This window comes from Ptychodera flava, chromosome 22 (assembly GCF_041260155.1).
Source record: "Ptychodera flava strain L36383 chromosome 22, AS_Pfla_20210202, whole genome shotgun sequence".
Taxonomy (NCBI): Eukaryota; Metazoa; Hemichordata; class Enteropneusta; family Ptychoderidae; genus Ptychodera; species Ptychodera flava.
Window position 1 is genome coordinate 23,682,932 of NC_091949.1, and position 18,001 is coordinate 23,700,932.

Below are 18,001 nucleotides of genomic sequence, written 5' to 3' on the forward strand. Positions count from 1 at the left end.
AAATTTGTAAGAGGTAGACTTGAAATTTTCGACGATCCAATGCAATGTCAGTACGGTACACAAATAGCAGCATATATCGAGTACTACAAGAACGCGTTAACGCAAGTTTATCAGATTTTCACAGACGTTTGTCGAACAGATTGTCTACTTATCTAAGGGTTTTTTAAATTTTTAGAGTCGAGATGTCGCTGCTTAATTAAACGGCATTATGAGACAAATCGGTTGATAAACTTTGATTTAACACTAAGAAAATCTGAGGCCCCTTTCAATATCTGAGACATGTTCAGATAGCCAGTTTCCTGAAGTGCAATTACTAGTTGACACCTAGAGAACAGCCGCCTTCTGCTCTAACTTAAAGTTTTTTTTACGTCAGTTTGTCCAAAGTCTTTACGCCTTCTCTAAAATGTTCATAAAAAATTATCGCCTAATTTTCTTGATCAAACAAAAACAATTCATGGAAATAGCTTATAGGCAATACATAATATTAAGGTAAAAATACACAACTTAGACCGCAAAATTCACGTTTGAAAATAAATCATCGCAAAGATGGAAGCATCAAGTGAAACAGCATCTAGGTTTTATAATATAACTCCGCTTTCCTAGTTAAGGCCAATTAAATACAAAGATTATGCTCACCAAAATCCATTTTATTTCCAAATAGATTTTTTGATTTCCGTCATTGAACCATACTTTCTCCACAAAATTTCATCATCGACGATTGATATGGTGTATTTTTCACAGGAAATTGTGTACTCGCACATGGAAGCCATGCATAGTTTACAAATCGATAATTATCTTTAAAATATCTTAATTACAAGTTCGTGGCCAAAAATTGTAGTGCCACATGCGAGTTTGATCAAGGTTTCTTTCTTAGTAAATTTTTTCGTTATTTTTTTATGACATTCACGGCGATTGCAAGTTCACATGGATTTGATGAGAATTAGAAATCGCCGATTTACAATAAATGTTCACTGACCCCGTCAAGACCGTTGAGCATGTTCAAATCAAAAATCGACGACCTGGTGTTCAACTCGCAATAGCTTGTGTAGTCCCTGCATCTGTTACGCTCATATATCACAAATGTCAAAAATGAATGTTTGTTATAGATATTCGAACTGTGCATATGTACTAACTTTAAAAACGCTAAAATTGAAAAGAGACGGCATGTTTGCTTCCTTACCATATATCATTATGACAACCCAATCGTCTGGGCTTTGATGTTACTGATGCTATGGTCACTTTGAAGTCGCTCATAAATACATCAATCATACGGTGCCTTGATTTCAATAACCTTATCACATAATGAATCAAATAACAGAGTACAAAGTATTAAATGACATTGCAAAATGTCAACTGAAAAAATAAATGCATCGGATTAATTTCCGGTTATGTTCACCTAAATCAACCCCAATACTCTACAGTTGCATGTATAGTCATACTAGCCTTATCGTACTACAACACCTTAAAATATCTATTTGGAGAAGAGCATGTAGTTTTGACTTTTAGTACCGTAGATAAAAAGAAAATGGTAGACTTTGTTGAATGCACTAAGGCATAACAGTTTGAAATCAACAGATTGTGAACATTTTGGAAGGTACAAACCGCTACAGCAACGCCCTCTATAATTGCCTACAAAGTAATCGCAAGTCAACTAAATGGACAAACGGCTTAATGTTACAGTTTGTTTATCTAATAAAGGCAGCTTTCCAAATTAATCTGGGTCTTTATGTCGAAAACAACGAAATTTGTTTTTCCTTAAAAAGTATTTATCTTACTGTCTGAAGAGTATCTTAGTCGGGAAATTTCTATTTCAGTTTAAAATTTTGTGATAAATGTTTACAAGATGAACACTTACACATTTTGCGTTTTGAGACTACCGTTAAGTGTTCATTGATAATAAATTAAGCTAAGCGGTGGCGTCACAGTGTTGTCGTATATACTTGGACAACATGAGAAAATTCAATCGCACCTAGCGTTCACTTCGTATGTATATAACAAGATTGGAATTAATTTTGGATAACTGGAGCTTCATATTTTTTAAATTTCTCAAATGTGTTAGGTTACGGCGCGCCAAATGTTTCAAAAATATTTATCGTCATAGAGTTAAAATAAACTGTCAAATTTTCTTTCTAGAAAAAAGTCTTAAACGTGTATGAATAATAAAGAAAAAAGTTCTTTCGTCCATATCATTGCATTTTATTAATGTACCTTTTCATAAAATAGCATTCATTTGAAAATACGAGTCATTTATTCGAATGTGTCTGTACAGATAAAGATGACGTGCAACCGTCTTTCTCGATTTAAATAAAAATTCGATGGAATTACGGAAGAAAATAAAGGGCAGAATGTTATGTAATACTTAATTGCAAAATATTCTTTAAACCGTAATGAGAAGATAAACTTTTCAAAAATTTGGAAATACCACACTCCCATACTTATTGACGTACACATACACGTGTATTAGATATAAAGGTGCAATGAATGCTGATTATAAGGGAAAAAAGAAAAAAATCAAGCAAACACACAAAAAATATTAAAATGATGAAAAACAAAACCACAAATAGTACTTGCACTACTACAAAAAAACAAAACGAACCACCATCAGGTCTGACTAAAAAAGAAAGAGAATCACAATTGAAAAGTTGACCGAGATCGCGCCGGTGTTGAGGCTGTAAAGAAACCAAAACGAGGTCAGCTTGGAAAAAAAAAACCAAAGCGAGGTTACAAAAAAAAAAAAAAAAAAAAAAAAAGGTTACCAAAAAACAAAAAACAACCTCAGTAGAAAAAAAAGAGGCCCGTTCGAGAAAAGAAAACAGAGTGGGACACCCGCAGAAAAAGCCCAACATGAAATTGAATAATTGTCAACGTTATGATTGTTACAGTTTAATGCCAGATCGCCCTGCGTACGATGCTGTGTGTTCCGCTTACAGCTAATCGCCCCGTGGTGAGCGGGGCGATTAGCTGTAGCGGAACACACAGCATCGTATGCAGGGCTAAATGCCAGAGGGTTTTGGATCATCACACTCGGATGTTGGACATGATATTTGGGGTATTTCAGCGATAACTCTCAGCTTCTAGTCTTCAATATCATCTCATGGACGTCCAAGTTACCGACACGTCCCATTCTATATAAACAGTTACCAGTTTTGGTTAAAAGAGGACAAAATACTCGTGGTGGTTCGTCGGCTGCCAGCGGTCCCCTTGCTCCAATGTACACTCGAGGTGGTAAGCCAGCAGCCGGCGGTCCCGTCACTAGTACAGTAGGTCACACGCCGGCAACCAGCGATCCCCTCGCTATAAAGTGTAGGGCCGCCTCTCCCAAATCATAGACAGTCTGTGCCCAAACCCCAACAAAACGATGGCTTGCCGCTAGCCCATGGTAATACGTGTGGTTCGATACACAGCGGCCGCCATGTGGGTATGCATAGTAAAATTGCATACCACGCAGCACGCTGCGGCCTAGTTCTGCATGGCAGGGCTGTGTGTTACCGGCATGACACGGCCTCCCGTATAACGCCGGTAACATGTACACAGCCCTGCCATGCAAAGCTTGCAGCGGCCGCTATGTATCGAACCACACACGTATCCCGTGGGTTTATCCTCTAAACGGAGTGTGGCAAAGGCAAAAATACTCGGGTTGAAACACTCTGTTTAAATTCGAGGCAACGTTTTCACTAGTATCTGTAGAACGCGAACGCACCCGCGCCCGACTTGACAAACACTGATCAAGCAGCCGCTATTTCTCTGTACACTGTAGCTCAACACAACCAGCAAAGGGAGTGGTAGGGCTACGGAACCGCAGCAAGGCCGGGCTGTGAGTTGCCGGATACGGCCAGGCCGTATAACACCGGCGTTATACGGCCAGGTTGTCACAATGCACCAGAAAATAGCAAAATTTGGAAACCTTATTCTCATGTATTCTTTGCCGGCGCGCCGCCATAGGCGGCGCAAATGTTTTTACCACAAGCAATTCTTATGTTTCTTTCCCCAGCACTTATGATATAAGCATGCACTACATAGGTCTACTTTACACCTCAGTACACTCAATGTTTTCCTTCCCTTTTCTGACCCAAGAAATCATATTTCAGGATTTCTGTCGCAATATCTCAATGGCATAGGCACTATCTAAAGGGGACTATTTGACTTCTGTAAATTGTGAAAATTTAAAACACAAGACAGGAGTCAATAAACTAGTGTTAAAATAAATATATTATTTTCTCGATATAAATTTGTTAGAAAAATGTACCTTGACAATGAAAAATGAGGAACAATAAATATAATGAAATACAATGTGTGAGCCTTGTTTTTCTGACCACAAACACCGGATCGCAAACATACCATATTCAGGCTTTTCATTAGAAGCTGGCAGCTGGAGAAAGGACACCAGAATGTCACAGATTTTACGTTCCTGTATATTCATTTGTCTTCAGTCTCCGGCAAACAGAACTGTTTTTCACAAATTGTATTGTCATTGTTTGATTGTTGAATATTGTGACTCAAAAACTGATCATGCAAAAAAATGTAAAAATATCAGTGTTCAATGTCATTTTCAAACAGTTTTACCGAGTGCAAAATACACTGAAATTCCTCTCAGATTGCACCATTAAACACATCAATTTCTCAAAAGTTCCAATACCAGAGGGGGAACCCCCTCTCGTGCTCTCCCCCTTGGGGTATTCTAACAGTTTCACTTAGTAAACAAATTAAAAAAACTCTCAGATTGCACCAGACTGCACCATTGCACACATCAATATCTTAAACATTTCCATGCAAGATAGGGGAAAGCCCCTGTGACACTTTCCCCCTAAGCCTCTCTCATGTTCTCCCCCTGTACTTTCAAATTCTGCCCGGTCAGATATCCTAGTGAAAACCCTGTCATAATATCCATCAAATTAAACAATATACTATATGATTAGATACTGCGTGATCTTTTATATCTTTATTTTATTGTGACTTTGAATTTCATTTTGATTTGTTTCACCTTTTTTGAACCATCATGAGATAACTGATGATAGTCTAGCAGGGTACATCAGGATTTGATAGGTCTTTACTGTTGCTGTATTTTGTGAATTTTACAATTACATGTATTGGTATTTAACTTTTCTAAGTGGGGGATCGGTCAAAATTTCAGAGTTAGAGAGGGAGGTTACTCAAATTCATCATGGTTGGCGAAGGGCGGGGGTCACTCGAAATTTCGGAGTTTCAGGCCGTAAATAATGACGGCTCCCTTATATACAACGCATTACAAACTTGATGACCAATAAAAAAAATTGCACTGCTACTCCATTTGAAAAAAAAAATTGATGCAGGTCTGACAGTAGAAAAAAAAATTGCTGTCACTCTGACAGGAAAAAAAAATTGCTCCCATACCCTCTTCCTCCATACCCCCCCAGAAATCAAATGGTTCTCCCCTAAAGATTTCTGCAATGGGGATCGACATGTCGTGTATGTGCCGGTCTAGCCCTGCGAGTATAGTGAGAGTGTCTGGCGTTGCGAAGGCCGGACACTCTCGCCATACTCGTAGTCGTAAGGCTTGTACAGTTGCGTCGCTCGTCTTGTCGAACACGGAAAACGATGGACGTTCTCTCAACACGCAGCAGATTTCTTAAAAACTATTCATTTTATCATGATTTGGGTGATCTTTGAGGATAGACGAGGAATTACAAACAACGAGGTGGTTTATTATCATGGTATTTGAACCCGATGTATCGAACCATACGTATAAAAACTGTGTAGAAATCATGTAGGCCAAACGGCGATGACAGTGCGGCTCGTTGGAAGGCCTGCAGTGGGCTCCCTGCCATACTGCGCCTAAGGCATCGATATGTTTGCAGTGTTGCTATGAAGGGTCATGGGTTGTACGTCTCGCTCGTGACCTGACCTATGGACTGTCTGAAATTGGCTCAGTTAACTCGACTCTTCTGGAACTATTCACTTGGACGTTCTTTAGGTGATATTGCCCACTTCATTTCATCAAGTATGGTTTCCAGTAGAGCAGGGCCTAGCCAAACAGAGCTAGGTTTCAAGATGTCACGTTATCACTGAAATGCTCAAGTAATATTTCGTCAAACATTGGAGTATGTGGTGATCGGATTCCCCGCTGTTGGGGATTCATCGATCGAAGGAAACGTGAACCATGAGTTTTTTGAATAAAATAATTGTAATTTAGGGCTTGTTGTTTTTTTTCTGTGGCGAGTGCTCGTTTTTTTCTTTTTTTTTTTTTTTTTTTTTTTTTTGCTGTGGCGAGTCCTCATTTATTTTTTCTTTCCACAGGCCCACGCGTTTTTTTTGTATCTATGTTCATGGCATTTTTTATTTTTTTCGTTTTTATTTTATTTTATTTTATTTTTTTGTAGATGAGATCCACTTTTGTCTAGAGCCATCACTGCCGAATGTTTTCTCCGATTTTCTCTCTTTACTGTCAAAGCGGCTGGTGATTCATATTATATTTTGATTATCTATAATACGTTTATTATGAGACGTAGTGCTTTTTAATTTTCTTAAGTACATAAATAATTTTATGTATGCATGGCTTTTTTGTCTGATTCTTTTACAATTATTTTCTGTATGTGATTCACATTTTTATTTTTTGTACTATTTTTTCCGAGTGGTAGTAGTGATTTTTAGTGATTTTCTTGTGAATTTTGTGGACGTATCACTGTATAACATATTTTTCTTTTTCTTTTTGTAAAATCAGCACTCATTGCACCTTTTTCGCGAACTATTATACGTGTATGTATGTCGATAAATATGGATGTATGACTTTTTCAAATCGTTGAAAATTGTTTATTTCCTAATTACGCTTAAAAGATTTTTTCTCAAGTGAAAATGAAGTATTAAATGACATTTCTGTCTTTTGTTTTTTAATTATACTTTTCTTACTTATTTCCTTCCTAATGAGACCGAATTTTTATTTCAATTGAGAAAGACAGTTTATTTTTGCACTGAATCGATAAATATTTTTGAAACATTTGGCGCGCCGTAGTTAGGTGACCTATTGCTGAATGTTTAGTCATAATAACAAGTGTGTAACTTAAAAAGAAAAGTAGATGAGGTTAAATTTGCAGATTGAATCGACATTATTTCATCATCCAATTATCCCAAATTAGTTCCAATCGTGTATATGCGTATAGTAGAGGTCAGTCGTAGAAAGGTGGATCGTAAACATTATTCTCATAGGTGCGGCCGCTTCCAAAATTATGGCAACTTATACTTATTGCGACACAAGCAACAAGGCAATAGACTCCAAATTTTGACGATACAATTCGGGTCAGTACGGTACACAAATAGCAGCATATATCGAGTACTACAAGAACGCGTTAATGCAAGTTTACCAGATTTTCACAGACGTTTGTCGAACAGATTGTCTACTTATCTAAGGGTGTTTTTAAATTTTAGAGTCGAGATGTCGCTGCTTAATTAAACGGCATTATGAGACAAATCGGTCGATAAACTTTGATTTAACACTAAGAAAAATCTAAGGCCCCTTTCAAATATCTGAGACATGTTCAGATAGCCAGTTCCCTGAAGTGCAATTACTAGTTGACACCTACAGAACAGCCGCCTTCTGCTCTAACTTAAAGTTTTTTTTACGTCAGTTTGTCCAAAGTCTTTACGCCTTCTCTAAAATGTTCATAACAAAAATTATCGCCTAATTTTCTTGATCAAACAAAAACAATTCATGGAAATAGCTTATAGGCAATACATAATATTAAGGTAAAAATACACAACTTAGACCGCAAAATTCACGTTTGAAAATAAATCATCGCAAAGATGGAAGCATCAAGTGAAACAGCATCTAGGTTTTATAATATAACTCCGCTTTCCTAGTTAAGGCCAATTAAATGCAAAGATTATGCTCACCAAAATCCATTTTATTTCCAAATAGATTTTTTGATTTCCGTCATTGAACCATACTTTCTCCTACAAAATTTCATCATCGACGATTGATATGGTGTATTTTTCACAGGAAATTGTGTACTCGCACATGGAAGCCATGCATAGTTTACAAATCGATAATTATCTTTAAAATATCTTAATTACAAGTTCGTGGCCAAAAATTGTAGTGCCACATGCGAGTTTGATCAAGGTTTCTTTCTTAGTAATTTTTTTCGTTACTTTTTATGACATTCACGGCGATTGCAAGTTCACATGGATTTGATGAGAAGTTAGAAATCGCCGATTTACAATAAAATGTTCACTGACCCCGTCAAGACCGTTGAGCATGTTCAAATCAAAAATCGACGACCTGGTGTTCAACTCGCAATAGCTTGTGTAGTCCCTGCATCTGTTACGCTCATATATCACAAATGTCAAAAATGAATGTTTGTTATAGATATTCGAACTGTGCATATGTACTAACTTTAAAAACGCTAAAATTGAAAGAGACGGCATGTTTGCTTCCTTACCATATATCATTATGACAACCCAATCGTCTGGGCTTTGATGTTACTGATGCTATGGTCACTTTGAAGTCGCTCATAAATACATCAAACATACGGTGCCTTGATTTCAATAACCTTATCACATAATAAATCAAATAACAGAGTACAAAGTATTAAATGACATTGCAAAATGTCAACTGAAAAATAAATGCATCGGATTAATTCCGGTTATGTTCACCTAAATCAACCCCAATACTCTACAGTTGCATGCATAGTCATACTAGCCTTATCGTACTACAACACCTTAAAATATCTATTTGGAGAAGAGCATGTAGTTTGACTTTTAGTACCGTAGATAAAAAGAAAATGGTAGACTTTGTTGAATGCACTAAGGCATAACAGTTTGAAATCAACAGATTGTGAACATTTTGGAAGGTACAAACCGCTACAGCAACGCCCTCTATAATTGCCTACAAAGTAATCGCAAGTCAACTAAATGGACAAACGGCTTAATGTTACAGTTTGTTTATCTAATAAAGGCAGCTTTCCAAATTAATCTGGGTCTTTATGTCGAAAACAACGAAATTTGTTTTTCCTTAAAAAGTATTTATCTTACTGTCCAAAGAGTATCTTAGTCGGGAAATTTCTATTTCAGTTTAAAATTTTGTGATAAATGTTTACAAGATGAACACTTACACATTTTGCGTTTTGAGACTACCGTTAAGTGTTCATTGATAATAAATTAAGCTAAGCGGTGGCGTCACAGTGTTGTCGTATATACTTGGACAACATGAGAAAATTCAATCGACACCTAGCGTTCACTTCGTATGTATATAACAAGATTGGAATTAATTTTGGATAACTGGATCTTCATATTTTTTAAATTTCTCAAATGTGTTAGGTGCCCTATAGCTGAATGTTTAGTCATAATAACAAGTGTGTAACTTAAAAAGAAAAGTAGATGAGGTTAAATTTGCAGATTGAATCGACATTATTTCATCATCCAATTATCCCACATTAGTTCCAATCGTGTTATATGCGTATAGTAGAGGTCACTTGTAGAAAGGTGGATCGTAACATTATTCTCATGGTGCGGCCGCTTTCAAAAGATTGCAACTTATACTGATAGCGACACAAGCAAACAAGCAATAGACTCCAAATTTTGACGATACAATTCGGGTCAGTACGGTACACAAATAGCAGCATATATCGAGTACTACAAGAACATGTGAATACAGGTTTGCCAGATCTTCACAAACGTTTATCAAAAAGGTTGTCGACAATAAGTTATCTCAGATTTTTTAAAGTTTTTAGAGTCATGATATCGCTATGTAATTAGACGGCAATGTGATACGAATCGGTTGATAAATTTTCATTTAACACGGTGAAAAAACTTGGTTTTTTCAAATACCTAAGATACTTTTTTATAGCCAGTACACTGAAGTGAAATTACTCATTGATACGTAGATAACAGGCGTCTTCTGATCTTCATAAACATTCACCGCCTGATAATTTTCTTGATCAAATAAAAATAATTCATGGAAATAGCTTTTAGGTGATATGTAATGTTTTGGTTCAAGTCCTGCTTACTCCCCAAAATGACGGAAAAACAGCGTGAATGCCGTGTGGATGAAGACTTAACGGGAATGTGAATGCCTCGGTCAACACACTCAATCAAAATACAGGGCGTGTATTGGAGAGCAAATACCAAGTACCCCGTGCGCATTGTTAAGTTAATCTAAGTCTACTCAGAGTTTTTGCAAGGGTTATCTCTCAAGGATACAAAACTTGACCGCAAAATTCACGTTTCAAAATAAGTCATCCAAATTGTTTGTTCAAAATAAAATGTTGGCTTTGTCAAGACCGTTGAAAACATTCAAATTGAAAATCGATGACCTCGCGTTCAATGCACAACACCATATATATTCCCCTATCTGTTACGCTCAGAGATCAAGAACGTCAAAAATGAACGCTTTTTATTGATATTCGAACAGTGAAAATAGTTATCAACAAATTTATCAGGGCTATACTATCATTTTAACACCATAGGTTCGCGAAACATAAAATGATAGTACAAAATGCAGAAGCTCATGTACTAACTTTAAAATGCACAAATTGTAAAGAATCAACATGTTTGCATTCTTACCATATATCATTATGACAACCAAATCATCTAAGGCTTTGATTTTGCCGATTTTATCGCGATTTTAAAGTCACTGATAATACATCAAACATACGGTGCCATGCTTTGAATGACCTTACCGATATCATAAAATAAATCAAATAACAGAATGTAAAGTATTAAATGACTTTGCAAGCATACCAGGCGCCAAATATGAAAAAAATTACACAATCAAGCTTTTTTTAGAGATAAAAAAGACGGATATATATATATAATTACATATACATATATATGATTGCGTGTATACAGATGCATTGCCCCACACGTATGATTGCTTATGCATACATATACATACATATAAAAAAAAATACGTGCACGCATATACCGTATTCATTCATACATGTAGAAGACATACATACATACACACATACACATACATACATACATACATACATACAGACATACATACATACATACATACATACATACATACATACATACATACATACATACAGACAGACAGACAGACAGACAGACAGACAGACATCCATACATACATACATACATACATACATACATACATACATACATACATACATACATACATACATACATACATACATACATACATACATACATACATACATACATACATACATACATACATACATACATACATACATACATACATACATACATACTACATACATACATACATACATACATACATACATACATACATACATACATAACATACAGACAGACAGACAGACAGACATACCGACCAACAGACAGACAGACGACAGACAGACAGACAGACAGACAGACAGACAGACATACATACATACATACATACATACATACATACATACATACATACATACATACATACATACATACATACATACATACATACATACATACAAACTTACATACATACTTACATACATACATAAATACATACATACATACATACATACATACATACATACATACATACATACATACATACATACATACATACATATATACATACATACATCGGACTTTGATACAGCTCGAAGATTTACATAAAGCCTCGTTTTCGAGGCAGCTGCTGACGTTTACAGTATCTGACAGCGCTGCAAAATCTTATATATACAGCCTCGTTCTGATGAAGTATCGCTGTATCAGAACGAGGTTCTATATGTAAGAAACTTATTCAGCTCAGCACAGCAGCAAAAAGTTTATATATATCGGCCTCGTTCTGATGATACAACTACACACAACAAAATGTTACATACAGTCTCGTTCTGAGGGCACAGCTATAGCTGGGAAGTTTTATACACAGACTCGGTGGGTAAATTTTACATACGGACTCGTTCTGAAGAGAGCTATAGCTGAGAAGTTTTATACTCAGACTCGGCGGGAAAATTTTACAGACAAACTCGTTCTGAAGACACAGCACGCTGGGAAGTTTTATACGCAGACTGGATGGGAAAATTTTACATACAGACTTGTCTTGGAGAAAGTGTAATACCCAGTGATGCTTGTGCTCAAAAAGCATGATTAACTCTGCACAGTATCGTACACAGCTAGACCCTAGCAAGATGAAAGCTAATACACGCATAGTGCTATTCAAGTGCATTTGAACTTTCCGGTTATTTTGATCTAGTAAGTAGCCACAACAATGATCGTTGCATTAGGGACTGGACGTAAATTAGCAGGGGGGGGAGGGCCGGGGGGATTTGGGGGAGGGTCACAAATTTTTGAGCCTCTGTTTGGGGGAGGGTCACAATTTTTTGAGCTCCTCTAAGGGGGAGGGTCACAAATTTTTGGGCTTGTTGTCGGTGAACTAAAGGTAGAAAGCAAAATTGTTTGTATAGACAATTATGCTCACAGGACATCACTCGCACACTGCCTCTTACTTTCTATTAAGTGCTCATTCCCAACTCTCTGTGTATCTCTTCCCCACCATTATCTTAAATAGGATTGTCTCTCTTGTTGCTATTCTTATCGCCATTAAGTTTGTAGCAAATCCAATCTATTGTTCCTCAGCTAACCCGTGGCACTCTGGCTGCCCAGTGTACATGTCGTGTGTTTCGTTAATAAACATTGGACAGTGTTTTTGCTAAGATTGGGGAACATTTGGAACCCTGGTAAAATTTCTGTTGTCCGCTAGTATGACTGCACTGATATACCAAGGATAACCCTGGTAACATGACCGGGGAACCCCGGTAACATTTACCTAGGTACCGCCCTTAACAAAAATACTGCAGGATATTACCACAATATCTTACATTGTTCTACTGATGTAGTCAATCGTGAACCTAACTATTTGACGATATTATTTCTCATTCCACTTTTTGTTGATCAACAAAAGTTCCCTCTCTTTCATAAGCCACTTCCCTTTAAAGTTTAAGCCAAGCTCCACCCTGCATCAGTCACTTAAGGTACATGAATTTTAGTTTTTACTATTGTTTGAAATATAGAGTAAGCTTTGGTGTGATAATTAATAATTTTGATTCCAGAAAAGTGATTTTAGTATACTTAAATATTTAGGTACAGTCATCTGATTGGTATGGCTACTTGTGGCATTTTTCAAGTTTATATTGGCTTTACCACGTGGGTACTATCTTTGGAATGGACAGTGTTCATTTGTGTTGTGAAGGCAGGATATATGACATTTGTTGAAATTTAATGTGGGTAATTTATACAGTGAGTCAGCCATGTTGATCACGTTATCAGATTGAACTTGATTAAATACAGTGATATCCCAATGTCATTTCAGAATATGGAGACTTGATTGGTCATGAAATAGTGTTTGCCACTTCTGTGTCAAATCAGGATCAGTCTATCCTCTATTATCTAGGCTGCTTTCTGTGATATGTTTAAAATGCAAAGAAATGGGGCACAAAAATTGACAAAGTATTGTCAATGTTAAAACACCATAATATCACACTATAGCATTCAATCCATGACCATACTTTGAATTGTTTGCTTAAATTATTGCTTGAATAGGCATAGCCTTTCTGTTGACCTTTCCCCACAAACGGGCAACATGACCAAAACTTCTCATTGTCTACTCGAACACATAGTACATTTTGTAAAACTGGATTTGATATGAGTGCAATGAGCACATGTACAGGTATTTTCAGTTCTCCGACTACACAGGTCTATCAGGAATATTATAAAATCCAGTGAATAATGGGGTCATGCACACATATAGTTCTATATCTGTACCAGGAACACATTTTAAACATACATTGTACTTTCCCATATTTCCTCCCCATGTAGAGATTGAACTGCTCAATACATTGTACATGACCATATAATCGTTATGGAGATCAGTGTCACATTGTGTTTCCAGTATTCCCTCAATTGTCAATGTGATACATTCCAAAATTATGAATTTCACTGATATTTTGATAAATATTAAATTATAATTCCTTAGAAAAAATGGCAGGCACATGCATGTGCATTAACATAAAAGAAAACATTTGAAGAGCATTACTTATGGAGTATAAGTGTGCTCTATTCCATTATGAGCCAATTTGGGCATTCATTATTGGAATTATTGGACAGCCTGTTGAATCATAACATTCCACATCTGCAGTTCAAAGCCAAAGTGAAAGGGTACATATTTACTGCCTACTTTACATGATATATGCCATTGACTTGGTGTAGCAGTCTAAGCCCTATGAGAATGGTAAGATTATTCAGCTATTGGCTGCTTTGATTGCCTCCAACAACGGCATACTCATCACACAGGTGCAACCATAGTCGCAACCCGAAGGCCTATGCACCTGGTAGAGAGAGAGCTCTTTGGGGTAAGAAGTCTTTGCGTAGCGACAGTGGTACACATATCCTCCTAGCGCAGGGCAATATTGCCATTGTACCTCAATATTTGGACTGCTGTTTAGGTAGGACGTCAACTTGATCAAACCCTAAAATCTAAAAGCTTAAACTCGAAAAAAGGCAAGCCTTTCAGTTTCGGAACTGCAGCTACATAAAGCAATATATGATACCACGGTACTACCAAAAGAGTGTGGTAGCTCCTAGCTTTGCATGACAGGGCTGTGTGTTACCAGCGTTATACGGCCTGTGGTAGGAGGCCGTATATCGCGCGCTGGTAACACACAGCCCTGCCATGCATAGCTAGGTAGTTCCATGGTGATACTGATACGCTCCTGCTTGGGAAAACAACACCGAGACTTGTGAATTGCAATATCAACATCCTTCTGATCCTTAATATATTTTTCATAAGTCAATCATTTAAACATACAGACCTTTATTTCCTGAAAATGATAGGCTAAAATGTACAGTGTACGTCCAGAGAACTTCTTGGTACAGCGCGAAACTTGTAAACAAACTTGTATGCGTTGAAGGTATTTGAATATTTTTAGAATGATGTTCACAGTCACACTTGGAAGTAGTGACAATTTAGTCAAGCTGTAAGTGAAACATATTTGTGAAAATCATCATTAAATTGAGTACTTTCATTACTTAGACCTCAATCAATTTTGACAGTCAGGAAGAACGGACAGAAATAATTGAGTGAAATTAATGACTTACATGACGAATCTCTGACTTAAAATGACGTTGAAATTACTGTCATTTTCCAGAATACATGTACGTACCAAGCTTGCAGGTCAAGTGCAGAGGGTCAAGTATGATGTGAAATAGGCCCAGAAGAAAGTTTTTAAATAGCTTTGAAACAAGCGGACTGCCAATCTTGTTTAGTGGTCATCTAGTACCAAGACTTTAACTTTTTCACATAATGCTATGCTTGGTGTTTACCTCCATGGTGTACAACATACCGGTACATGATTCGGCACTCAGCAGAGGACTGCACTTTCATATTGGAAATATTTGTGAGTTCACATGGTGGTGTAATCTTACATCCCTGTTCAGAAATGGCTAATATTATGATACTTTGGACAAAGCTATTTTTGTCAACATTTTACAGTACTTATATCTTGTCAATGCACCAATTATAAACATATTATTGCCACCATTTTAATACTTCAACAGTGCAATGGTTATGCTGCTTGACACTTGAATTAAAAGAATCTCTACTAGATATGTACCAAATTAAAGGGACAAAGTTGCTCATTATTGACATTATTTTGCCATTTAAATTTCTTTTGCTAGATTATTCTCACTGAAATCTGCTCACTCTCTGGTTATTGCAATTCAATTCTCACTTTTTATAAGGCACATTAACATGTGAAATTTACTGTGACAATTTTTGGTACATACCTTAAATTAAATTATTAAGTGACCACATGTTATATCCATGCATGCATATGAGTTGAGCTGTGACAACCAGAGATTGCAATTAAGCCCATTTCAGTGAGCAGCAGAAAAGCATATATATTCAACGGAAATTAAAATGACCAAAATTTTGTCAAAAATGAGTGACTTTGTCCCTTTAATGGCCAATGAAAATGGCTAAATTCTATGTTTGCTGTTTTGTTAGTTTTGCCTGTCAGTCACTGTAATTTGAAACAATGGTGTATGGACAAGATGTTGGCTTTGTTGTTTACTACTCAGGTCAGAGTTATATAAATTCATAAGATTTCAGAATTTTTCAGTATTAGCTGCTGTATTTTAGCATGATATGCTCTGTATTGATTCAGTTTGTCAGCCTAGCTTGATGACACTTGACCAGTGGTGTCATTTTTTGTGTCCAGTGAAGTCTTAAACTGTTTTCTGTGGTTTGTTCCACATTTACAAGTGTGCTGACAAAAGTGGAAAATAGAGCATTTCATCAAACTTGTGCAGAAAATCAAACAATGAATTAATTTAATCATAGAGTTTATCCTATGGTTTTCCCAGAACACGCCACCAATACCACACTGGAAACAAGAATACCAGTACTCCTTTATCTGGTGATTGGTTTACTAAGTTAACCTGTTCACCCCAATTCCCTGTAAACAGGTCCACACTCACCATTGATAACAATGGGATTGGGCCAAACCATGGTGGTGAAAGGGTAAACAGTGTAAGAGTTAAACAGTATATTAAACCATTATCATAAGAATCAATATGTGTGGATATTGTGTAGGCAGAGAAATCAGGGGTTTCCCTTTTATTAAAAGTACTGAAAAATCTGTAGCATAGAATTATCGAGATTTTTTCTACAAGATTAGTTTTACCCATGCTGGTCAAATGTGACTGACACCAAGTCATTGAAAGTATTCTTAGGTAAGGCTGACATCCATATCTAGACTTATTCTTGTCACAAGCAGAAGCAAATAAAAAATTTGCAGACATCCCTTGCTGGTATCCATCTATATTGCCCTGTGTTGTAAATCCCCACCTCAATTTTTGATCGTTGAAGATTCGATCAATTTGTAATATTCTATTTTTTTTGAAACTGGGGGAGGGTCACAAATTTTTCAGCCTTGCTTTGGGGGAGGGTCATAAATTTTTCAGCCTTGCTTTGGGGGAGGGCCATAAATTTTTGGTCACTCTCTTACGAAATCCCCCCGGCCCTCCCCCCCTGCTAATTTACGTCCAGTCCCTTATATCAGGAAGATCACCACTGATCTGGGCTGTTCGTAGAAGAAAGGACATGCACTAGGCGTCGACCACACAGTGCTCGTTCACTGCAGGTCACTGCAGTCAGCTGTGCAACCTAAATTTCGCGGTCTACAGAGTTAAGAAAATAAAGACAAAAATTTCATTCGGAACTTTTGGTGCAATAAACCCATGCACTATGATGGATGAAGGCAAATTTGGGTAACAAGACAGCAATTCTTGGTCTTGGGCTTTCCTCGGGGCATTCGACGCAAGGAGAATGGCGGTACACAGAGCATGGTGCTTGGGTGTGTTTACGAGAATTAGAAATGATCAGACATTCCAATTCACCAGTCAATCAGCGACACTCAGCCGATAGAGTATATGAGATTCATTGAACATGGCATGGAGGTAGAAAGAGATCTCTTGCGACCTCCATGCCGTCTTCAATGAATCTCATATACTCTGTCGGTTGAGCGTCGCTGATTTACTGGTGTTTTGAGTGTCTGATCATTTCTAATTCTCGTAAACAAAACCGTTGTATTAGGGACTGGTCAGTTTCTTCGGCCTGAGTGGATTATTTTTGCTGACGTCAAAAAGTGACTGATCGCCTATTCCAACTTTAGAAAACAGGGTGAACCTACATTCCAACTTTCGAAAACAGGGTGATCCCCCCTATGTGAAACAAAGGTAAAACAAAAGGTGAAATATAAATTGAATAATAATAATAATAATATATATTATATATATATATATATATATATATATATATATATATATATTCTATGTTTTAATGAAATTGGTGTCATGTCAGTTGTAAGATAGAAACTTAAAAGTGTCAATTCTAAAGTTTTAGTACAGTATTTTGAATGAGCTGTATGTATTCCAACTCTCTTAATGCATAAGCAGATGTCCAGATCTGTTGTAAGGAAAATGTGATTGAAATATTAGTGCATGTTGCTTTCTGATACTAAATTCTCATAGAGAAAAC